This window comes from Azolla caroliniana, unplaced genomic scaffold (genome assembly GCF_043228905.1).
Source record: "Azolla caroliniana isolate FFs.n. ecotype wild unplaced genomic scaffold, voAzoCaro1.0.p SCAF_13, whole genome shotgun sequence".
In the NCBI taxonomy this organism is placed as follows: Eukaryota; Viridiplantae; Streptophyta; class Polypodiopsida; order Salviniales; family Salviniaceae; genus Azolla; species Azolla caroliniana.
The window spans coordinates 13,219,715-13,245,784 of NW_028230448.1; positions in this window are offsets into that span (position 1 = coordinate 13,219,715).

Consider the following 26,070-nt stretch of genomic DNA (forward strand, 5'->3'; position numbering starts at 1 on the left):
AAGCCGGTTCGGGAGGTTGTCCGCGAGAGATCAAGCTATCCTCGTACCGGACAAGGTGATCATGTTCTTGCGAGCCGTGGACGTCCGGGACCGGAAAGATCTCGGAGTGCTCTTGGAGGACACGACCACGGAGAGTGGCCTCACCGAAACATGGGAAAGCGTGCGGGATATCGTCGCGCGATACACAAAGAGGGGCAATGGCTTGCCAACGAGGAAAAGAGGGTTTCGGAACCGATTCCGAAACCGAGAACCGGATTGGAAGACCATCAACCGAGGGCTCGGGAGACTACAACCGAGAAGGGGATTGATGCATCTATGGTGGAGCAACTATTGAAGGAGATGGAGAATCTGAAGATCACAATGGTGAAGAAGTCGGATGACCGCCCCACAAGCTCCAAGTATACGGACCGACGGTGCATATGGTGCGATAGCGCCGAACACGATCGGAGGGATTGCGACAAGCATAAGGAGGCGTTATAGCAGGATCTCATCTACTACGAGGGAAACCAGATTCATTCGATGGACTCTCGGAAGCCACTCCGACCGAACTTCCGGAAAGGCGGCATGAAGAAGGTGCTCGAGGAGGAATTGGCAGCAAGAAGCAACTATGCGACAACCGCGGGAATATGTGTCGGGGAGTCATCGAGAGCAAAGACGTCTTTTTGGCCGGAAGCTCTAGAAAACACCAAGAAAACTGACTCCAACGAGATCCGAAGCACCGCGGAAGGCATCCGGTAAGCTACGGGATGGGAGTGCCCTGTCGACAAGAATAACGTATACGCCCTGTGTCAATTGCATAAGGTGTATGTAGACGAGAAACGACGACGTGCGGAGGATGTGGCCGGGCCATCGAAGATACCGGAAAGCTGGAACTCCGGAGGTAAAGGAAAAGAAAAGGCGACTCCGGCATTCAAGCTCGCCTCAGACATAGAACAACAAACCGACTTGAAAAGAGTGTTCGAGGAAAGAATCTTGGATAGCCGGGTAGATTTCTCGCTTCGGGAGCTACTCGGAATAGCAAAGAAGGAGTTCCACGATCTTCTCGTGGATCTCGTGAAGCGAAAAAGACAAAGTACAGAGGAAAATGCTCCAAGGGTGAATGCGAACACCGTTTTAATGAACGACACCGAAGTGGAGGACGAAATTCCGAACTCCCACTATACAAGGCCACATTGGGCACGCGCGACTACGGAGACTCCGGTCCGAATCGGCAACATCAAAGAACCCGTGCTAGCATTGATTGATCACGGATCCGAGATCAACTTGTGTCAAACACAGTGCTCGGCCACAACCGAGGAATAGGATCGATTCACAGAAACAGGAAATACAAAAGAAATGCACGAAGACAATAGAGAGAAGAGTACACAGGATATTTTACGTGGAAAACCCTAAGTGGGAAAAACCACGGGAGTCCTCAAACTCCAACTATCACTATGAACAGAGATGTACAATGGTGAAGCTACAAGGCAACAACCTTGAGCTCACTGTCTTCGCCACAGGCGGCGGTAATACACAGAGGCAACGACCTCTTCGTCTCTCTCTCTCTCTCTCGGCTGCTCACTTAGCTCCCACTAAGTCGAAAACTAGAAAAATGAGTAATGACAACAAAACTGTTTGCCCTAAGTCATATTTATACACATATGACTTTCGGGCTATTTACAAATATAGCCTCAAGGGCCCTTGGCAAACATATTCACAAATATGTCCCCGCATCCGGATCTCTCTCCGGGTACATTCATCATCCGGCTCCGTAGCCGGGGTCTTCATCATCCGGCTCCGTAGCCAGGGTCTTCATCATCCGGCTCCGATACCGGGTACACCTCATTTGGGTCTTCATTCCCGATTCCCGGACATCCAACCATCCCATCCGGAGGGACCATAATCCCAACAAACTCCCCCTTCACTTCGGCATGGGATGTCTTTCCAGTCCGACCCTCTTCCGACACGCTTCCAGCTTGTCGGGTGTGAGCACTTTGGTCAGCATATCTGACCCGTTCTCGTCCGTGTGGATCTTCGTCAGCACGAACTCCTGGTCTTCTATCCTTTCCCGGATCCAGTGATATCTTCGCTGGATGTGCTTCGTCCGGGAGTGATAGGCCGCGTTCTTTGCAAGGTGGATGGCACTCTGACTGTCGCAGTAGAGTCGGTACTCCTCCTGCCGGATACCGAGCTCTCTGATGAAGTCCTTCATCCATATTATTTCCTTGCCGGCTTCAACAGCCGCCATGTACTCCGCCTCCGTGGTTGACAGTGCAACCGTCTTCTGCAGCCTCGATTGCCACGAAACAGCTCCCCCTGCATACGTCATCACATACCCTGATGTGGACCGGCTGGTATCTGCATCAGCCGACATATCCGAGTCGGTAAAGCCGTCGAGTTCGGGCTTACCGGAGCCGAATCGGAGGCACACGTTTGCCGTGCCCTTCAGGTATCGGAGTATCCACTTGACCGCGTTCCAGTGTTCTTTGCCGGGATTGCTCATGTACCGGCTCACCACTCCGACTGCATATCCTATGTCCGGTCTTGTACACACCATTGCGTACATCAAGCTTCCGACGGCAGAGGCATATGGTACTTTCATCATGTCCTCCTTCTCAGCCTTTGTCTTGGGGCTTTGCTTGCTGGACAACTTGCAGTTTGCCGGGAGGGTTGATCCGACCGGTCTTGCTTCCGACATGTTGAACCGTTGAAGCACCTTTGTCACGTACTTCTCCTGTGACAGCCACAACTGCTTCTTCCTCCGGTCCCGGATGATGTGCATCCCTAGTATTTGCCTCGCCGGACCCAAGTCCTTCATTGAGAAGGTTCGGTGAAGAGCCTTCTTCAACATCCGTATCTTGACCTGGTCCCGTCCAACGATCAACATGTCGTCCACGTACAGGAGGAGTATTAGAAAGTCTCCTCCTTCGAACTTCTTCACAAACACGCAGTGATCGGACTGCGTTTTGTGGTACCCTTCGTCGGTCATGAAGGAGTCGAACTTCCGGTACCACTGCCGGGGAGCCTGCTTCAGTCCGTAAAGGCTCTTCTTCAACCGGCATACCAGGTGCTCCTTCCCTTTCTTCTCGAATCCTTCCGGTTGCTGCATGTAGATCTCTTCTTCGAGGTCACCGTGAAGGAATGCCGTCTTCACGTCCATCTGTTCTACCTCGAGGTCCATGCTTGCCGCTAGGCTCAGCACCGTCCGGATGGAGGTCATCTTCACTACCGGGGCAAATATCTCGTCGAAGTCGACGCCCTTCTTCTGCTGGAACCCCTTCACTACGATCCTGGCTTTGTATCTCGGGGGGTTTCCGGCATCTCCCGGTTTCAGCTTGAACACCCACTTGTTTCGAAGTGCCCGCTTTCCTTTCGGCAACTCCACAAGTTCATATGTGTGGTTCTCATGCAGGGAATCCATCTCCTCCTGCATGGCACTTAACCACTTGCGGCTTTGGGTGTTATGAATTGCTTCTTCAAAACTCTCCGGCTCCCCCTCGTCGGTTAGCAGCACGTGCTCTGGTTCCGGAAATCTCCGGGGAGCCCTTCTCTCTCTTAGAGGATATCTCCGTTCCAGAGCTTCGGTAACCGGCTCCTCCGTTTCCTCTTCATCCGAATCCATTTCGGGATCGGGGCCGGTTCCGGTATCAGTTTCATCTTCCTCGGCCGGTTCTGTTTCTTCACCGTCTTCGGCCGGATCCTCGAGTGCTAACCGGTCCCTTGCCGGTCGAGACTGCTCCTCGTAGAGTTGATCCTCACCGGTCGACTTGGAGCTCTTCATCTTCTTCTCCGACTCCCAGTCGGCGAGTGTCTTGTCCTCCATGAAGATGATATCACGACTCCGGAATATCCTTTTGTCGACCGGGTCCCATACTCGGTAGCCGAACTCGTCATCGCCGTAACCGAGGAATATGCATGGCCGGGTCTTTGGATCTAACTTTCCTCTCCGGTCCTTTGCCACATGCACGTATGCAAGACACCCGAACACCTTCAGATGCCGGTAGGAGACTTCCTTACCGGTCCACACTTTCTGTGGCGTGTCTCCATCCAGGGGTACTGAGGGTGATCTATTTATCACATATGTCGCCGTCGACATTGCCTCAACCCAAAATCCCTTGGGTAATTTCGCATGTGCTAGCATACTCCGGACCCTCTCCATTATGGTCCGGTTCATCCTCTCGGCCAGCCCGTTCAGTTCCGGCGTCTTCGGCACAGTAAACTCGAGCCGGATTCCCGTCGAACGGCAATACTCCTCAAATTGCCCTCGGTATTCTCCTCCGTTATCCGCTCGTAGTGCTTTCAGCTTCTTGCCGGATTCTCTTTCCACTCTCGCGTGGAGTTCTTTGAAGACGGACAATACTTGGTCCTTTGTCTTCAACGGTGCCGTCCATAGCTTCCGGCTGTGGTCATCAATGAATGTCACGAAGTACTGGGCTCCGCCATGTGACTTCGTTTCTACTTGACACGTCAGTGTGCACCAACTCCAATGGTGCGCTACGTCTCGTCGGTGGCCTTGAGTGGAAGGAGGTTCAGTTCTGCTTACCGGCCAGACAGTCGGTACACTTCCCCAGGTGTACGTGCTTTACCGGTATCAGGTTGTCTTCGGCAAGCCTCTTCATCCCCTTCTCACTCATGTGGCACAGTCTCTTGTGCCACAGCTCACCGGTAGTGTCAGCTGCCACGTTCAGCTCCTCCGGACATAGCCGGGAATTCATCAGGTACAGTGTGTTGACCTTCCGGGCCCGAGCCACTATCAAGCTCCCTTTGCTGAACTTCATGACACCGTTCCGGATGCTACCCGTGTAGCCTTCATCGTCTAGCCTCCCAGCCGAAATCAGGTTCAATCGAACCTCCGGAACGTGTCGGACATCCTTCAGCAGCATCTTGCATCCGGTTGATGTCATCAGCCACACGTCTCCTATGCCGGCAATCCGGCATGTACCTTCATTTCCCATCCGGACACAGCCGTGCTCACCGGCTGTGTAGGATGAGAAGTATTTCTTCTCCGGGGTCAGGTGGAACGACGCTCCGGAATCGACCACCCAGGTCATCTCTTCACCGGCAAGGTTCAGCTCCCTCTCTTCGGTAATGAGCATTATCTCTTCTTCACTTGCCGCGAGTGCCGTCGTTCCTTTCCGGTCCTGCCCTCGCCGATCCGGACCTCTCCGGTCCGTGGCTCCCCGGTATGCACCGTTTCGCTCCGGTGACTTATTCGAATCGGTACCGTCGGTTCCGTTGTCTTTCCGGAAATGCCGACAGTTCTTCTGGAAGTGCCCCGGCTTCCCACAGTAGAAGCATGTAGGTCTTCCCCTCGACTGCGACCGTGTCCCCGACTTCTCCCGTCTTTGCGGACTCCGGTTCCGTTGTCTTCCCCGTTCCGATTCGGTAAGCAGCGCCTTCGAGTCGGAGGCCGGTTCTTTATCTCTCCGACGCGCTTCTTCATTTAGAATACTTGTCTTTACCGTTAGTAAAGACAAGTTCTCTTCCTTACAGGAGGTGCTGAGAGTAACTACCAAGTTCTCCTAGCTCTCCGGAAGGGTACACATCAGCATGATGGCTTGCATTGCGTCATCCAACGGGAACTTGATCGCCGCAAGCTGGTTCACAAATCCCATGAACGTGCTGACGTGTTCGACCATGCTCTCGTCGTCCCGGTACTTAAGATTCACTATCTTCCTCATCAGGGAGGTCCGGGTCAGAGCATTCTTCCTCTCATACAGTCCGGACAGCTTCTGCCACATCTCATAGGCGTTCGTATCGTTCGCCACATGTTGCAGAACACTTACATTGACATATTGCCGGATCGTCGCTACGGCTTTCCGGTTCAGGAGCTTCCACTCCGACTCTATTACCCCCTTTGGTATCTCGGCATTGTCGATCGGTTCGTACAGGTCTCGGACGATGAGAAGGTCTTCCATCTTTATCTTCCAGTCGGCGTAGTTCTGTGAGTTCAACACCATCATGCCCGGAGGCCCACTACCGCCGCCTTCCATTTTCTGTGTTACCGTCGCTCTGATACCACTTGTCAAACACAGTGCTCGGCCACAACCGAGGAATAGGATCGATTCACAGAAACAGGAAATACAAAAGAAATGCACGAAGACAATAGAGAGAAGAGTACACAGGATATTTTACGTGGAAAACCCTAAGTGGGAAAAACCACGGGAGTCCTCAAACTCCAACTATCACTATGAACAGAGATGTACAATGGTGAAGCTACAAGGCAACAACCTTGAGCTCACTGTCTTCGCCACAGGCGGCGGTAATACACAGAAGCAACGACCTCTTCGTCTCTCTCTCTCTCTCTCTCGGCTGCTCACTTAGCTCCCACTAAGTGGAAAACCAGAAAAATGAGTAACGACAACAAAACTGTTTGCCCTAAGTCATATTTATACACATATGACTTCGGGCTATTTACAAATATAGCCTCAAGGGCCCTTGGCAAACATATTCACAAATATGTCCCCGCATCCGGATCTCTCTCCGGGTACATTCGTCATCCGGCTCCGTAACCGGGGTCTTTATCATCCGACTCCGTAGCCGGGGTCTTCATCATCTGGCTCCGTAGCCGGGGTCTTCATCATCCGGCTCCGTAGCCGGGGTCTTCATCATCCGGCTCCGTAGCCGGGGTCTTCATCATCCGGCTCTGATACCGGGTACACCTCATTTGGGTCTTCATTCCCGATTCCCGGACATCCGACCATCCCATCCGGAGGGACCGTAATCCCAACAACAAACCGACTTGAAAAGAGTGTTCGAGGAAAGAATCTTGGATAGCCGGGTAGATTTCTCGCTTCGGGAGCTACTCGGAATAGCAAAGAAGGAGTTCCACGATCTTCTCGTGGATCTCGTGAAGCGAAAAAGACAAAGTACGGAGGAAAATGCTCCAAGGGTGAATGCGAACACCGTTTTAATGAACGACACCGAAGTGGAGGACGAAATTCCGAACTCCCACTATACAAGGCCACATTGGGCACGCGTGACTACGGAGACTCCGGTCCGAATCGGCAACATCAAAGAACCCGTGCTAGCATTGATTGATCACGGATTCGAGATCAACTTGATGTCCAAGGAGTTCTACCGGAAGGGGAAGTGGCCTATTAACACCAACCATGGATGGAAGATTCGGGCGGCCACCAAAGCAACGGAAGATGTATTTGCAAATATAGCCTCAAGGGCCCTTGGCAAACATATTCACAAATATGTCCCCGCATCCGGATCTCTCTCCGGGTACATTCGTCATCCGGCTCCGTAACCGGGGTCTTCATCATCTGGCTCCGTAGCCGGGGTCTTCATCATCCGGCTCCGTAGCCGGGGTCTTCATCATCCGGCTCCGTAGCCGGGGTCTTCATCATCCGGCTCTGATACCGGGTACACCTCATTTGGGTCTTCATTCCCGATTCCCGGACATCCGACCATCCCATCCGGAGGGACCGTAATCCCAACAACAAACCGACTTGAAAAGAGTGTTCGAGGAAAGAATCTTGGATAGCCGGGTAGATTTCTCGCTTCGGGAGCTACTCGGAATAGCAAAGAAGGAGTTCCACGATCTTCTCGTGGATCTCGTGAAGCGAAAAAGACAAAGTACGGAGGAAAATGCTCCAAGGGTGAATGCGAACACCGTTTTAATGAACGACACCGAAGTGGAGGACGAAATTCCGAACTCCCACTATACAAGGCCACATTGGGCACGCGTGACTACGGAGACTCCGGTCCGAATCGGCAACATCAAAGAACCCGTGCTAGCATTGATTGATCACGGATTCGAGATCAACTTGATGTCCAAGGAGTTCTACCGGAAGGGGAAGTGGCCTATTAACACCAACCATGGATGGAAGATTCGGGCGGCCACCAAAGCAACGGAAGATGTATTTGCGGCTTGTCCGGATGTGACGGTGAAGATCGGGGATGTCGAGATCGACCAAAATTTCTTCGTGCAAGATGAGGTTTCACATTCCGTCATCCTTGGCCAACCCTTTTTCATGGCATCACGGATGGAGACGAAGGTGCTCAATAGCGGTGCGGCTTTTGTGCGAATTCGGAGCCAAAACGGTGGGAAATCCGTCCAATTCCTAACGGTGCTTGCAAATCACGAAAGGAACAAGAGGGAACTCTTGTCCCAAGTGAGAATGGATTTTTAAAGCGGACTGTTGCGGAGTGGGGAAGTGATAGTCCGAGAAGCCCTGATACCCCACACATGAAGAAAACTCTCGAAGCAAAACATGTACGAATCGGTTCGGATGGGACATCTACGTACACGACCGTAACCGGAGGATTGAAGAAAGGATACCGACAAGTGGAGGATAAGTTGCGGTCGACATCAATAATAAAAGAAGATGAAGAAATCGTGGGGATAGTCGAAGAAGTGTTCTATGGGAGCACGCTACAACGACTTGAAGAGCTTGCTGAAGATAAAAGCCAAGGGAACCGGGTAGTCCCGGTGGAATCGGTCGAGATGTACGAGATCATTGCGAAAATGGAGCCGGATACGCTCCGCAATGAAGAAGCAATGGTAAGTACGAAATACAAGACCGTGGAGAAGAAGGTGAAACCGGCCGCGGGACCACTACCCGCCGATAGCGAACAAAAGAGGAAAGAAGTCTCGGGAGATCCGACACTTCGGAAGTCCGTGGATATTGGACATGCCTTCACGGATGAGACCCGGAAGAAACTTCGGATCGGTGGAGGTGGGTTCCTATTACAAAAAGAAGAAGAACGGTTTCACGAGATGTTGGAGCAACACGGCAAAGCGTTTGCATTTACATCAAGGGAGATAGGGTGCGTCGATCCGAGAATAGTGGAGCCGATGGTGATCTTCACGATTGACCATGTACCGTGGAACCTGAAGCCGATTCCGGTGCCACGAGTGCATATTCCGAAAGTCATTGACTTGCTCAAGGAGAAGGTGGCGATGGGGATTCTAGAGCCATCAACAGCTCCGTACTCAAATCGATGGTTTACGGTTCCGAAGAAGAATGGGTCACTCCGATTTATCCAAGACTTGCAACCGGTGAATAAGGTCACGATCCGGAACTCGGGAGTTGGTCCGATAGTGGACGAATTTGTGGAAGCTTTTGCCGGTCGTGCGATATACTCCATCGGAGACCTATACTCGGGGTATGACCAATTCCAACTAGCCGTGGAGAGCCGAGACATCACAACCATGCGAACACCGATAGGATTAGTCCGAATGTGCACACTACCACAAGGAGCAACAAACTCGGTTGCTCATATGATGAACGCGATGAACAAGGTGCTTCGAGACTGCATTCCAGAGATAACGATGCCGTTCCTCGATGACATTCCGATGAAAGGATGCGCGGTAGAAGAAAAAGATGAGACTATGGATGATCGGGGATGCCGAAAGTTCATGGTCGACCGTATTCATGATTGCGAGAAAGTGTTGCGAAAGCTAGAAGATGTGCACCTAACACTTTCTGGGGAGAAATCGGCATTCGGGCAAGAAGAAATATTGGTGGTCGGACATCTATGTGGGCCCTACGGCCGAAGACCGTCACCAACAAAGATCGATGCGATTCAAGCTATGGAGGAAGTATGCGAGTCAACATCCGAAGTTCGAAGGTTTCTCGGTGCATGTGCATTCTATCACATATGGATTCCGCACTATGCACATATAGCGGACCCGCTCTACCACTTGTTGCGGAAAGGTAAGAAATTCAAATGGAAACCGGAACACACCAAAGCCATGAAGAAATTGAAGAAGACACTTCGGAGGGCGGAAGCACTTAAGAAGCCGAGCTACGACCGACCGATCATAGTAACGGTTGATACAAGTCCAACCGGTATCGGGTGGGTCATCAATCAAGCCGACTCGGATGGTTCGCGATATCCGATCCGATTCGGAGCAAAGGTTCTCAATGATAGGCAATGTGGATATGCACAAGTCAAAAGAGAACTGTGGGGAGTCGTGTCGGCGATAAAATCGGATCGGGATTATTTGATCGGAGCCGAAGTGGTGATCGAGACGGATTGTCATCCGATACTCGGGATGATGCGGTGTTGTACGATATCGGATGTAGCTATGCTAAGGTGGGTTGCATATGTCAAGTCGCTTAATCCGGAGGTTCGACACATCTCGGGGAAGGACAACGCGGTAGCGGATATGTTATCAAGGGCTCGGTTCGGAGACGACATAACCGAATTGGATAATGAAGAAGTTTCCGAAGACTACTCGCGTCGGAGAGCATATGCCGAGTGAATGTAATCCGAGAATTCCGGGAAGAAGAATACGAGGGAGAAAGCTTGCTGATCGGAAAGATGTTACAAGAGGCCGAGGATTCAACAAACGATAAAGGAAGAAGAGCCGAGATCCGAAGGAAGAAGAGGCAAGTCCAAAGGTTCTTCTTGGAAAACGGATTAATATGGAGGGCGCCGAAAAGACCGGATGGTATACCACTTCGAGTAGTCGGGACAAAAGAGCAACGAAACCAGATAATGTCCGAGTTTCATGAATCCGATTGGGCTGGACACCGAGGAACATGGGCAACATTTGTGAAGATCAAGCAAAAATATTGGTGGAAGAAAATGTACAAAGATGTCGCGGAGTTCACGGGAAGCTGCGAGCAATATCAAGTCTACTCCGGGGTTCGACATCGAGATGAGTTACATCCGACATTCTCACTGACAATCAACTTCAAGTGGATGGTCGACATAGTGGCCATGCCGACCGGGATTGGACAAAAGAAATATTTGGTATTAGCTCGGGAAGATCTCACGAATCAAGTAGAAGGTCGAGCGCTTCAAAGGAAAACGTGTTCCGCGGTATGCCAATTTCTTTTGGAGGAAGTATTTTGCAGGTATGGGTGCGTAGGACAAGTGATTGCGGACCGGGAGAACTCGACTCGGACAAAGCTAGGGGATTCTTCGCCAAACACGAAGTTCGGTTATCGTTGACAACGACATACAATCCGGAGGCCAACGGGAAAATCGAACGTGGACATAGTCCAATCGTGAAAGCACTTGCGAAGGCATGCGATGGAAAGGTGAAGGACTGGCTGCAGATGCTTCCGTATGCACTATGGGCGGATCGGACGACGCGCAGCTCCGTAACCGGTTACATGCCGGCAGAACTCATGACCGGACAAGCACCGGTAATGCCGACGGAAACCGCGATCACAACATGGACAGTGCTACCGTGGAAGGAAGAGATGAGCCGAGAAGAACGACAACTAGAGGGAAGACTGGCAGACATAGCGGAAGCAATACGCCGACAACAAGAAGCACGATTCCGGAACAAAAGCCGGTTCGACACAAAGCACCGACTACGACCGAGGAGGATTGAAGAAGGAGATTGGGTGATCGTCTATGATAGTAGTTTGGACCATCAATATACAACGATGCGGAAATTCGCGAAAAGGTGGTTCGGGCCATACGAGGTTCGGAAAGTCTTCGACAACGGAACGTATCGACTGTCCGAGTTGGATGGAACAATACTACGAGTGCCTATAACCGGGAAGCGGGTGAAGATTTTCAAGAAGCGGACCGACGACAAACCCTATGTGATCCAAGCCAAGGCCGACAATGAGGAGCAATCGGACGAAGACCACAGTGATGCGGGAAGTGAAGAAAGTGAATTACAACTCATAGTCGACATAAGGGGAGAATCGGAGGAAGCTTGGGTGAAGACGGATATGAGGAATCGAGAACTTTGGCACATACCGGAGGATGTGCGGGTTCGGAGGGGGCGAGTGTCGTAGTGTATTCCATACACTACGTGAAAACCATAAAATAATATATCCAATTTAGATACATATAAATAAATAAATAATATATCAAAACATTTATCACGTGCATAGGGCAAGATTCAAACCCTACACCTCCACGTAGATAAACCCCAACTTTACCATTGTAATAACTTATCTTTAGTGTTATACATATAGATTTAATACATATAAGACCTTTATTTACACATACCTTTATTAAAAGGTAAAAATCATGTATTCTTTAGGGTGTGAATATTTTATTTACACGTGACATTTAAAGTGACTCATGCACATCTAGCGTGCATGAGCCCTATACTTAGGAAATGACAAAGCATCACATGCACATTTAGTGTGCATGGACACTTTTGGTGAAAAAGCATGAAGCCATGCTTAGCCTCTTCCATCTTTATATAAGGATGAGAGAAATATGTATAAGGTTGTTGATTAATATACAAGGATTGATCAATCTAATATATTCGTGGGATTCACGAATTTTGCCATCTAAATTACTCTTATAATCTAAATATTGTTTAAAATACACTAAACTCGTGGGATTCACGAGATTGCTATCTTACTTCTCTTTCCACTATTCATAACTAGCCTTAATTTGTATTCCTCTTTCTCCTAGTCAAAAACCTCGGCGGTTCCCACCCGACTCACGTAACGATCCGGAGCCAAAAGGCACGACAACGCACCTCGGGTGCTTCATCGAGGAAGAGGGCCAGATTATTGCGCAAGGGCGTAGAGACGGGAGGATGTTTATCCTTGACACCAATGACGTCGGAACCACTCTGTTTGCAAAAGGACAGAAGGTCGAATCAGACATCGACCTGTGGCACAAGCGGATAGGCCACGTCAATTACCGGAGGCTTCAAGACCTGCAAACGAAACAAGTTGTTTTCGGTTTGCTGAAGTTTAGCGACTGGAAGGCCCAAGTATGTGAAGCCTGCCAACTCAGGAAGCAACGCCGGCTTCCATTCCCCACCGAACGTAACCGGAGCCGTAACAAGCTCGACCTTATCCATTCGGATGTGTGGGGACCGGCATAGAATGTTAGTCTTGGTGGGAGTCGATATTTCGTCTCCTTCATCGACGACTATACGCGGCACACGTGGATCTACCTCATTGAGCGAAAGAGTGAAGTCTTCGAGTGTTTCCGGAGTCTCCAAAGCATGGTGGAACGGGAATCAGAGAGGAAGATCAAATGCCTACGGTCGGATGGCGGAAAAGAGTACTTTTTCGGCCAATTCAACAGTTATCTGCAACAAAAGGGAATTCGGCGAGAGTTCAGTTGTAGATACACACCGCAATAGAACAGTGTTGCCGAAAGGAAGAACCGGCCACTTATTGATGCAGCAAGGGCAATGCTGGAGGAGAAGAGCATGCCCAAATTCTACTGGGCGGAGGCAGGTTGAACAACTGTCTACATCTAGAACCGGATCGGTGACAAGGTGTCAGCTCACGAGCTGTATTTCGGACGCAAGCCGAATTTGAGACACCTTAAGATCTTCAGTAGCATTGCATATGTGCATGTACCGGAAGAGAAGCGGAGGAAGCTGGATGCAAAATCGGAAAAATGCATCCTAATCGGCTATGCTCAAGAGCAGAAGGGTTATAAGTGTTATCACCCCCGGACAAAGCAGGTCCGAGTTAGTCGAGATGTCGAGTTCGATGAATCGGCATCGTGGTAATCCTTACCGGCTCCGACTTCCGAATCCGACCCGGTGCCGGTGGATGAGGCTAATGTGCCTGAACCAACCTAGGTAGAGGATGATGAAGCGTGGACTCAGGATGAGAGTCCGGAATCATTCTGGTTGAGCGGGCCAAATGAGAGACTGAGTCAATGTGACCAGTCCGATGAGGAACCAGCGAGTAGTGGAAACTCCGTCGTGCACTCCCCATGCAAGGAACCGAGGCGACGGTTCACGCGCAAAGAGAAGGGGAAGAAGAAGATGCCGGAATTCGAAAACGGCAACGATGAGTCGGATCAGTGTGCATCCAACTCCGGTAAGGAGAAAGGCAGATCTTCGGCAACGAAGACCGAACCGGCCAAGAAGGGCCTCAAACCGGGTAACAGTGAGTTACGTTGGTCCACCCACCAGAAGGATCCCGTCAAGCGGTATGGGTACAATGAGTACATGGCGCATCACTATGCGTACATGACTAAGGTGGCAGAAGTGCGTGAGCCGGAGAGCTACGCAGAAGCGGCCAAGGATGCAAATTGGCGTGCCGCTATGGAAGAAGAAATGCGGGCACTTGATGTCAACAAGACATGGGACCTGGTTGACCCTCCTCGTCATTGTAAACCGATTGGATGCAAGTGGGTATACAAGGTAAAATACAATGCCGACGGTTCTGTTAACCGGTATAAAGCCCAGTTAGTGGTGAAGGGATATGCGCAGACCCACGGAATCGACTACGACGAGACCTTCGCTCCGGTAGCGAAGATGACGACGGTTCGTGTGGTGCTGGCGGTTGCTGCAGCAAGGGGGTGGCATCTTCGCCAGATGGATGTGAAGAATGCGTTTCTTCAGGGTGATCTTAAAGAAGAAGTCTTTATGACTTAGCCCCCCGGCTTTGAATCGGAGATGAACAAGTCGGCGGTATGCCGGCTGAAGAAGTCGTTGTACGGCCTGAAGCAAGCCCCTCGAGCTTGGAATGCGAAGATCACGCACCGGTTGCATAAGATGGGGTTTGTGGCCTCCAAATCAGACTCTTCATTGTTCATCCGGCAAGGCTTAGCCGGTCCGGTATGTATACTGTTGTATGTTGATGATCTAGTCATCACCGGACCAGGAGTTCCAGAAATTAACCGCGTCAAGTCCCAGTTGTCAGACGCATTTGAGATGAAGGATCTGGGGGACCTTCATTATTTTCTAGGGATCGAGGTGATCCGAACCCCGGACGGCATATTGCTCTCACAACGACATTACGTCTTGAATATGTTGTACAAGTTCGGCATGACAGAATACCGACTTGTCTCCACACCCTTGAACCGGAACCAGAAGCTTCGTCCCAACTCCGGACCGGCCTGCAACGAGCAACGGTTCCGACAGATTGTCGGAAGCCTTATTTACTTGACTATCACACGACCCGACATCAGCTATCCGATCGGAATGATAAGTCAGTTCATGCAGAAGCCAACCGTGGAGCACCTTCAATGCACGCAAAGGATATTGCGGTATGTCAGCGGCACGAAGGACCAGGGACTATTATACCGGTGCGGTATACCCGAAGAGCTCGTCAGTTACACAGATGCCGACTGTGCCGGCGATGCATTAGATCGTTGATCAACCTCCGGTTACATGTTTTCCCTAGGTAGCACGGTTGTTGCGTGGAGTAGCAAAAAGTAGCCAACAATTGCTCTGTCGAGCACTGAGACTGAGTATCAGGGCGCTACCATTGCCACCTGTGAAGCCATTTGGCTTCGACGACTGCTACAAGACCTACGGATCGAGGTACCGACCCCGATTCTGGTCTACTGCGACAACATAAGCAGCATGTAACTCGCCAAGAACCCTGTGTTCCATGCTCGCACGAAGCACATAGAAGTGCACTATCACTTTGTGCATGAGCGGGTCCTGAGCGGTGAAGTTGAACTACGGTATGTTCACACGGATCGACAAGTTGTCAATATCTTCACCAAGTCGCTCGGATCGGACAAGTTGCAACACTTTATCGACATGCTTGGTGTTTAGCATCTCAACGTGCCACACTTGAGGGGGAGAACGGACAGAGACACTGGAACGGGCAAAGGCAAAGAGACTGTCGATTGCGCCGGTGAGGGAAGAACATAAGGTGACAGAGTCAAGAAGGACAGAGCCGACCGAAGGAAGAAGGCCAAGACCCGGACATGGTCCGATGTGGTAATGGGCTTGGAATCAGAAGACGAATTGGGAACAACCGATTCAGACAAGAGCTGGAATGAATCGGAGACAGTTAATTCGGTTCAAAAGACAGATTCGGAAGAACCGGACCAATTCAAGGCCAAGTAGACACGGATGCAGCGGAAGTCGATGCCATCGCGGAGGAACCGACGGATCGGCAAGTGTCGGAGTCATAGCAGCAAAGGAGCTGAGAGAGGCCTATTGAGCAGACATGTCGACCAAGAAGGTCGAGGCGCGCAGAACCAGAAGGGTCGCGGCAAACGGGACGGGACTAGACGAGGAGTGCGAGCAAGGAGAAGCGACGCCAGGAGAAGTCGGTTGGAAGAACCGACTGCCACAGAGACTGACACTAAGATCCAACCTCAAGTTGAGCTTGAGGGGGAGTGTTGAGCGGCAAGCTCAACTGGAGCCGGATTGGCTGAATAAGCCTGAGCTGGCAAGCGACCGAGCCGGTAAGCAACAAAGCTGTGAGCTGGGGAGCCGGTTTGCCGGATCCAATCAGTAACCGGAAGCCTAGTACTAGTGTAGACGACCAGGCAATTATAGTCTCGTAGTAAGTGACAGATGCTCGTGCAAGCATTGAAGTACGCGGTACTTCTGTTAGTCCCACGAGGACTTGTATAAATAATGCTACGGAGCATAGTTGTAAGTACATAGTGTTTTATATATTTTTGAATATAGCTTTGAGGTTCTGCTCTCTCTATCTCTCCCGGGTACTCTATGTATTCCCTAATTTCTCTGTTTTTCTAACGCTTCCGCAAGTAATCGTTTACAGATTTCAACCATCACCCTAGAACAATTATGCCAAGAAGGAGCAAAAGAAGATTTATTCTTATTAGCCATATCAGTTGCACCTTCTAATGACACTCAAGGGAAGTCAGAGGTCTACATTCCTAAAAGTGCCAAGAATATGTTGATGTCTTTGACAAAGTCAAAGCTAGTGTACTTCCAAAGCATCAGCCATACGATTGTCCCATTAATCTACAACTAGGAAAAGAGCCACCATGGGGTCCGATCTACAATCTGTCACCAACGGAGCTTGAGGTTCTTCGAGCATACATTGACGAGAATCTTGCAAGTGGATTTATTCGACATTCAAAGTCTCCAGCTGGTGCTCCTATCTTTTTCGTGAAGAAAAAGGACGACTCGCTTTGTTTGGTCGTGGATTATCGGGGATTAAATAAAGTGACAATAAGAAATAGGTATGCTCTACCTTTAATTTCCAGTCTTTTAGAGCGCATTGGTGGGGCAAAGCATTTTACCAAGATTGATCTAAGGGGTGCATATAATCTTGTCCGTATTCGACCAAGAGATGAGTGGAAGACTACATTTCACACTCGATATGGCCATTTCGAGTATACAGTTATGCCTTTTGAGCTCACAAATACGCCTGCTGTGTTTCAACATATGGCAAATGATATTTTCCGAGATTTTCTAGATATATTTCTTATCATCTATTTAGATGATCTATTGATTTACTATAGAACACAAGCGGAGCATGATATACATGTCTGGAAGGTACTCCAACGCTTAAGAGAGTATGGTCTTTATGCCAAACTAGAGAAGTGCACTTTTGATTGCAAAGAAGTTGAGTTCTTGGGTTATACCATTTCATCCAAAGGTATCTTCATGGATCCAACGAAAGTTCAAACAGTATTGGAATGGCATACTCCAAGTTCCGTCCGCGATGTCCAGTGTTTCCTTGGATTTGCCAACTTCTACCGCAAATTCATATGGAATTATTCGAAGATCGTGTTGCCGCTTACTCAACTCACCAAGAAAAATCAAGCATTTGTTTGGATTCCTGAAGCAGACAAAGCCTTTACTCAGTTGAAAGAGGCATTCACATCAACTCCTGTCTTAGCTAATGTTGATCCAGAAAAGCCATTTATCATTGAGGCAGATGCATTCGACTTTGAATTGGGGAGCATCCTATCACAACTGGGTGAAGATGGGCACTTACATCCAGTTGCGTTTCACTCAAAAAAGTTTAATGTTGCGGATATCAACTACGAGGTGCATGACAAAGAGTTACTAGTTGTGGTCGACTCTTTTGCGCAATGGCAACATTTCCTGGAAGGTTCACCTCATCAAATCATCATTTATAGTGACCACAAAAATCTTACATATTTTCAAACGGCTCGAGTGCTAAATAGGTGACAAGCTTGGTGGGCACAAATTTTAACTCGTTTTGATTTCAAGATCATTTTCCGCCTAGGGAACCAACAAGGGCAAGATGCTCTATCTCGACGCTCATATTTGGCACTTCGCCCTGGAGATCCAACTTTCGACAATCAAAAGCAAGTTCTCCTTGGTTCAACAAAGCTACAAGCAACCACGGTTTGTGCCACACCATTGGATTCAAGTCTTCTTGATACTATTCGACAACAACTTAACTCTGATGATTTTGCTAAGGATGTCTTCGCCCACCTTGGTCCAAATCATGCATTTTGCTCCACATTGCCAGGGACATCGCAACGCTATAAGGAGTTCAAGTGGCAATATAACTTACTTTTCTACAAGAATCTACTTTATGTCCCTGATGGATCACTACGCCTTCGAGTGTTGGAGCACTATCATGATGCGCGTATGGCCGGACACTTTGGTATTGCCAAGACTATGGAGCTAGTGAAGCGATCATTTTGGTGGCCTCATTTACAACAATTAGTTGAAGATTATGTTCACACATGTGATACATGTTGTCGAGCTAAAATGCCTAGGCATCATCCTTATGGGTTGTTACAACCATTGCCGACTCCCGCGCAAGCCATGGTAGTCAATTACTATGGATTTCATTACAGGTCTGCCACCTTCACAAGGTTTTGATGCTATTTTAACCGTAGTGGATTGATTTACCAAGATGGCACATTTTCTACCCTGTGTAAAAAGCATTAGTAGTCAAGAAACAACATATATCATTATGTGTGAAGTATTTCGCTATCATGGTCTTCCAAACGACATAATTAGTGATCGTGGACCGCAATTTATCTCTCCCTTTTGGAAACACCTATGTGACGGGCTCCAAATCTCTTGCAAACTCTCTTCAGCATATCATCCCGAAACTGATGGCCAAAATGAGTGCACAAATCAAACACTTGAACAGTATCTTCGATGTTTCATCAGTTATCAACAAGATGATTGGAGTCATATATTGCATCTTGCAGAGTTTGCATACAATAACACCATACACTCTTCTCCCAAGGTCACACCTTTCTATGCATATATTGGAAACCATCCTCAATGGTGTCTCTTGGACATTCCAGTGATCTCACCAAACCCTAGTGCAGAGCAACACCTCCACCGACTACAACACCTTCAGTCTGAGTTGTCTTCACATCTTCAGAAAGCTCAAGCCCAACATAAGGCCCATGCAAATCGACATCGTCTTCTGTCTCCATTCAAGGTTGGTGATCGGGTATGGTTGTTATGCCGTCACATAAAGACTACTCGACCGTGTGATAAACTAGATTATAAATGCTTGGGTCCTTTTGTCATCATGAAGCAGATTGAGCAACATTCTGTCTTGATCTTCCTGCAAATTTGCGGCTTCATCCAATCTTTCACAACTCTCTTTTGGAACCTTACCACACCAGCTCGATTCCCAATCGTGTCGTGCCGCCACCGCCTCCTCTCCAACTTGTTGATGGACCAAAGTACGAGGTAGCCTCCATTCTTGATTCAAAGATTGTGCGCAATAAGTTGTATTATCTAGTTGATTGGCTAGGCTATACTCCGAGAAGTACGAGGTAGCCTCCATTCTTGATTCAAAGATTGTGTGCAATAAGTTGTATTATCTAGTTGATTAGCTAGGCTATACTCCGAGCAATCGCACATGGGAACCCGTCGATAATGTTTGTAATGCTCAGGCTCTTATTGACGACTTCCATCGTCACTATCCCAACAAACCCGGCCCTACATTGTTAACAACTCCTTCCACTCGCCGTTTTAAGAGGAGGGATAGTGTCATGAATCCGTGAACATTATGTGGCTTCACTTGGGCTTGAACCCAAGATCATTAAGATAACATATGATTATATGAAATAATAAAAGCTACTTCTTGTAATAGACTGATATTATAAATGTTCTAGAACATTCCAGAATATCCTAGAACATCTTAGAATATTCTAGAACATTATAGAAATCACTAGGTTATTCTATAGGAACCTATAAATATGGACATACAATTCTTCTCAAACCAATTCGAATCAACACAAGTCTTAAGCTCTCATCGCCTATCTTGTATCCATTCTTATTCTACTTTAATACATTCATTCTTCTCTTATCATTTCATTCCTCTTCTTGTGATCTCTTTATATCTTTCTTCTATCACTTTACCTTCTCTCTTGGTTCTGACAGTTGTTCCAAATGAGACTCTCGTCTTCCTCTTATCGTGTATTCAGCATACTCTTTCCACTTTGGTCCAATCCTCAGTGAGGCCATTTGCACCGTAATCTTCTTCGAGTTTGAGTCCAATGGCCATCCTTTCCCTTTGATCGATCAACTTTACGAACATTAAGACTTTATTCGCCCCCACCAATCCTTGATCCCGCTCCGAGAGTTGAGCGAAGCGATACTCAAACTCAATGAATGCATGCATAGCACTCTGGTGGGTCTTCCTCAATGACACCCATTGGTCAAACTCGTATAGACCTCGTCCCTTTGCCTCTTCATAACCATATGTCTCTCGTAAAGCTTCTTTGAAGGACACCCACGAATCGTGAGCTTTTTGAAGCTCTTTCATCTCTTCGTAGATTGGTTTGGTCACCACTCGATAAAAGTACTCCAACCTTATTGCTTCATTCACACCTCTTGAATCCATTTCGGCATTGTAGGCCTTTAGAAAAATTTGAACTTTGCCCCCATCGAAACAACCGACTCGCTCGACCGCGCTTTCGACGGCTTGTTGGGCCGCATCTCGTCTTTTCCCTTCTCTCAAAAATTCCATCATCATCTTTGACATTGCCTTCATGAAATATTCCTCGTCCATCTTCATCCTCCCCTACCGCTCTTCACATCGGGTTCACCAAATGATGTCGCGAAAATGCTTGCGTGCGTGTGCTACTTGAGTGGAACCATTGGGGTCTCGAACTAAGGAGGACGTTTGATGAACTTAAAAGACAATGATGTGGATGTTTGAGTCGAGGAAGACAATGTCACACTTGAAAAGATTAAGAAAATTGATACACTTGAGAGAAGATGATTAATTAGAAAAAGATAAATGAGAGTATTATATTGATGATGGTGGTGATGGTGAGATCACATATTAAGCCCCCCCTTACACAAGCCTTACAAGGGTTTTTATAGGACTATGATCTATCCATGCTTCTAACATGCACAAAACCATGGGCTTGGACCCATGGTTTTTGGGCACACGGTTTTTCTTGTGACATAGCCCATGGTTTTGTGCACACGGTTTTGTATGGTTGTTTCCTATGCCTTTTGAATATGAAAATAAATATATAATACATTTAAAGTACTTGGTAGTAGCCCTAATGGTAAGATAAATGCCTTTTATCTTGTAGGTGCAAGGTTCAAATCTTGCTTGCACCCTTCTATATGCACTCGAATGCCACCCTAGGCTAATTTTCATATTTATAATCGTTTGTTTGTGTAATGTGCGTGGAACCACACTATTTCACAATTTCTCCCATTGGATACGCAACATCATGACAATGGCACCCATTGGAGATCCGGACGAGTTTGAAGGCTGATAAAGTTCTATCAACCAGGCCTTGACTACGTTGTCGTGGAAATTCGCAGCTTCATGTTGAAATGGGGCAGAACCAGTAGGGTCTCGAACCAGTTGGTGAGACGGGAATAATGTCTGGGTCAGTTTCCGGATCGGCCTCTAGATGACCTCGCTGGATTGGATTCCGAACAGAACCCGATCCGAATCAGCTCCCAGATGTCGAACTGTGAGCACACGAGCTCGGAGACATACTGTTCTGGACCGGTTGCTAGATAGCAGTGATGAGCTCATAGGCTCACGTACTCAGGTACGCACACTCAGCACAAAGAGAACATATGTAAGAACTCGACTACTCCCAAATGCACACAAAGGGACTCAACAAATTGTATTGATTTAACAGAGAGAAATAGAATGATTACAACCGGACGTGGCCGACAAAGGAACTTGAGCTCTATATGCACGCACATAGACACTGAACAATGGGCCTCTGGTCGGGAGCGCACGGGCTTCCTACGCGAGCAGAGGGCTCCACCTTCCTCCTGAAATTAGCACAGAACAGGGAAACGGAGGGAACGATAGAGCTCGAATCTCAAACCGGCAACGCTTCATTCTCTTCCTTGGTCCCTCCTTCTCAGTCTTCTCCCCCTTCCTCTTTTCTCTCATGTTGTTAAGATAACCGCTTTTCTCTCAGATCTTCCTCTTGATTTTCTCCCTTCAACCCCCTTTATTCCTCTCCATTCGTGTGGTCTTAATGTACCTATCGAATCACTCCTACCTAGTATTCTTCAACACTCCACTATTACTATGTTATTTACACATGTTTGTACATAAAGACAGTTTAGTGCGCATCCGTGCACACCCGAGTTCACGCACATCTGGCTCCGTTTTCTTCCTCTGGCGTTTGCCTCGTCACGGCTTCTCTTTGTTGCCTCGTCGTCTAGACGACATCCATTCCCCGATGTTCTTCTGTGTACTCACAAATCGACCAGGCATGCCAAAAGTGTTATCAGCCCAAGGTAACACGATGTCAGATACTTGTCCATTAGTATTCGATTCAAGGTCTTGTGGTTTGGGAGTCATAGTGGGATCGTCTCGCTTTTGAAACAATAGTAATAACCCACGTAGGAATAAAATAGGGTGTGATTGTGCAACTGTGGAGATGAACACAAGCCGGTTACAACCGACTGGTTATGAACGCATTATGCAAGAACGTAAGGACTCGACATAGATAAATTACGACACAATACACAGTGTATCAGGCAAACATAATTCTATTAGTAAAGACATAGTTGATACAATACTATTAGACTCATTTTACAAGCTTCCCATGACCCTTTTTATAGGGATCATGGACGGTTACGAACGGAGCGTGAATCGTTACTAGTATTAAATATTTACGATTTTTCCTTCCTGCTTCTTTACTACTTCGCTTGGCCCTGCCCACTTTTAATTCGACTCGTAACCACTTTTCGGCCTTTTCACACATGACTGTTTGAACCGGCCAACAATCAACGACTAAATTTGGATTGCCCCATGAGTATTTCCTTGAATCCCCTCCGCTTGGGACAATGCCATGGGGTCTTTATTATGAGACATGAAAATATAACGTCTGGCAAAGAAATGGGATGGGGTCAGACAGATAACCATAACATAATGTCGTGATGTAAACATATCATGGGCCAACATTAATCAATATCATGATCTTACGTCAATACCCCTCTAGATGTATGAGATGACGTTCAAGATCAAGTAACTATGGTAACACAAAGATGTTTGAAAAACCATGGGGTTGACAAGGGAACATCTTTCCCGAATCTCTATATCGATTTTTTCATGGCGGCTCCCCGAGGCTCAACAATGTTTGTTCGCGTCATGAATAGTTTATACATGAAAAAATGTAGTAATAAAATATGTCTCTACACCCACCCATGTGGTTTTGGCTCTTTAAGTCCTATTACAAGAAAGTGAGGGAGGTTGATTCTTGGTGTTGATAGAAGCAAGGATTCCTATAGCCAAATTTCCTCAAACTTGGTTTCCTCAGAGCCATATTTCATTGAACATGGTTTCCTCAAACCAAGATTCCTTACGTTGAATTCCTCAAAAGGGGTATTACACAAGGGCTACCCATGAAGAGTCCTAAATCTTCTCTCATGACATCATGTCCTCCCCAGTTCAGGTTCCATGCGGTCCTGCTCGGGTACCACATGCACATGCATTTATACAACACAATTATAAGTGCACCTACATAAATTAAGAAGAGGAAAACACCAAGAGTGCAATCATGTGCCCAACATGTGCTCATGCAAGCCTTCATTAACAACGCCACTAAATCCATCTTCCATGGTTCTAAACCCCCATGGACCCTATGTCGTTCATACCTTTCTTGTGGATTATTGGAATGATGTTGATTTATCAATTGTCCAATGTCAATATATATTTGGACATTCATATTTGCAACATGGGCTTCTTTGGTTGGAGTGTTAAAATCTCCTTTCTAGTGGGCATTTTCTCAAGGGGATGTCATAATGATGTCTCCACATTCTTGGATTGGGTTTGCTTTTGATGCTCAAAATGGGGTTTGAGATCCATTTGCCAAGTTAAAAGACATTTGGTACATGAATTCTTCATGTTGTATATTTTGGGGAGGTGGACATGAGGAGTCAACAATTTGTAGGGCACCATGTTTTCGATTTTCATTGTTCCATCACGACGTTGTAGGTCCATTATGAGGTATGCAGGGATGAGAATGCAATGGGTACAATGCATATAGATCATGCTTTGCAGTTATCAGATCATGCTCCTGTCTAGCTAGACCTTGATTTTGGGAATCATTCCTATGAAGTGCATCTCCAAAGGAAGATACTTATGCTCATTAACAACAACTACCTCAAGCATGAACTCTTCAAGAGGATGATCTATGACATAATACCTCCTCTTTATGTATAAGTCAACATAGATGATGATATAGCATGGGTACATTTTGTACATAGATTACAAACAATAATACAAGAGTATGGGAAGTGGTATGTCTCAAGACAGAGAGATGACACTCAACAAGCCAAATTTACTTGTCAAGCCCTAATGGAGTTAGCACATAGAAGATCTTTGACTTTACATGAAGAGGATGCATTGTGTATGGCCAAACACACATTGATGCTACATGACAAAATAAATTGGAAAAATGGCAAGTTAGGTCAAGACAAATTCCATTGAAAGACAAAGGATGGTCTTCTAAATCCTTCTTCAAATGGTTGCATTTAATACGCCAAAGGGAATCCATTAAATTCATCAAAACTGGTGATGGTTTGTGGACTACAAACCGACTTGAACTAGCCAAGGAATGTGTAACTCACTTCTCTCACATCTTTGAGAACAATGTCGTTGCTACAGATGCAATTAAACATGCTAGAGATACATTCTTGTCACTAGTTCAACCCACTATCTGTGTTGATAAAGCTATTGCTTTGGATGCAACATTCACAATGGAGGAGCTCTTGGACGTTCGAAAGGGCCTCGGGAAAGGCAAAGCGCCTAGTTGGGATGATATTACGTTGGAATGTACAACCATGAGTTCACTGAGGCACCGACCTCGTGCTCACAGATCTTTGCCACAGGCGGCGGTTACAACAGAGGCAACGACCTCTTTCTCTCTCTCTCTCTCTCTCTGTATAGTTACACACACTCTCTGTTCTTGCACCAACAAGAATGACAACAACAACAACAACAACAGTAACAACCATTACTAGAAGTTTGCCCTAAGTCATATTTATACTAATATGACTTTTCGGCTATTTACAAATGTAGTCGCGATGGACTATCAGAAAACATATTTACTAATATGTCTCTTCATCCGGTTCTCCGTAGCCGGGTACTCCTCATCCGGTCTTTCACCGGGTCTGCACCATCCGGCCCTCCGTAGCCGGGTACTCCTCATCCGGTCTTCACCGGGTCTGCATCATCCGGCCCTCCGTAGCCGGGTACTCCTCATCCGGTTCATACCGGGTCTGCACCATCCGGCCCTCCGTAGCCGGGTACTCCTCATCCGGTCTTCACCGGGTCTGCATCATCCGGCCCTCCGTAGCCGGGTACTCCTCATCCGGTTCATACCGGGTCTGCACCATCCGGCCCTCCGTAGCCGGGTACTCCTCATCCGGTCTTCACCGGGTCTGCATCATCCGGCTCTCATACCGGGTCTGCACCATCCGGCCCTCCATAGCTGGGTACTCCTCATCCAGTCTTTCACCGGGTCTGCATCATCCGGCTCTCCGTAGCCGGGTACTCCTCATCCGGTTCATACCTCGGCCGAGTTTGTTCATCGGCACTGTTCTTCTCCATTCCCATCCGAAATCCGAAGGGACCTGTCTCCCAACAAGAAGGTTTGGTCAAATTAATACCCAATGTCAAGATTCGAACTCTTGACATGACCATGTTATAATATAGTATCATGGGTTAACCAATATATCTCGTACACAGTTGTGTATGTAATTGGTCCTTATTGTTTTGATAACATGATGTGCATAGTTTGTTCATCGGCATTGTTCTTCTCCCTTCCCATCCGGAGGGACCTATCTCCCAACAAACTCCCCCTTCACTCTGGCATGGGGTGTCTTACCAGTCTGATCCGCTTCCGGCATGCATCTAGCTTGTCGGGTATCAGAACTTTGGTCAGCATATCTGACCCGTTCTCGGCCGTGTGGATCTTCGTCAGCGCGAACTCCTGGTCATCTACTCTTTCCCGGATCCAGTGATATCTTCGCTGGATATGCTTCGTCCGAGAATGGTAGGCCGCATT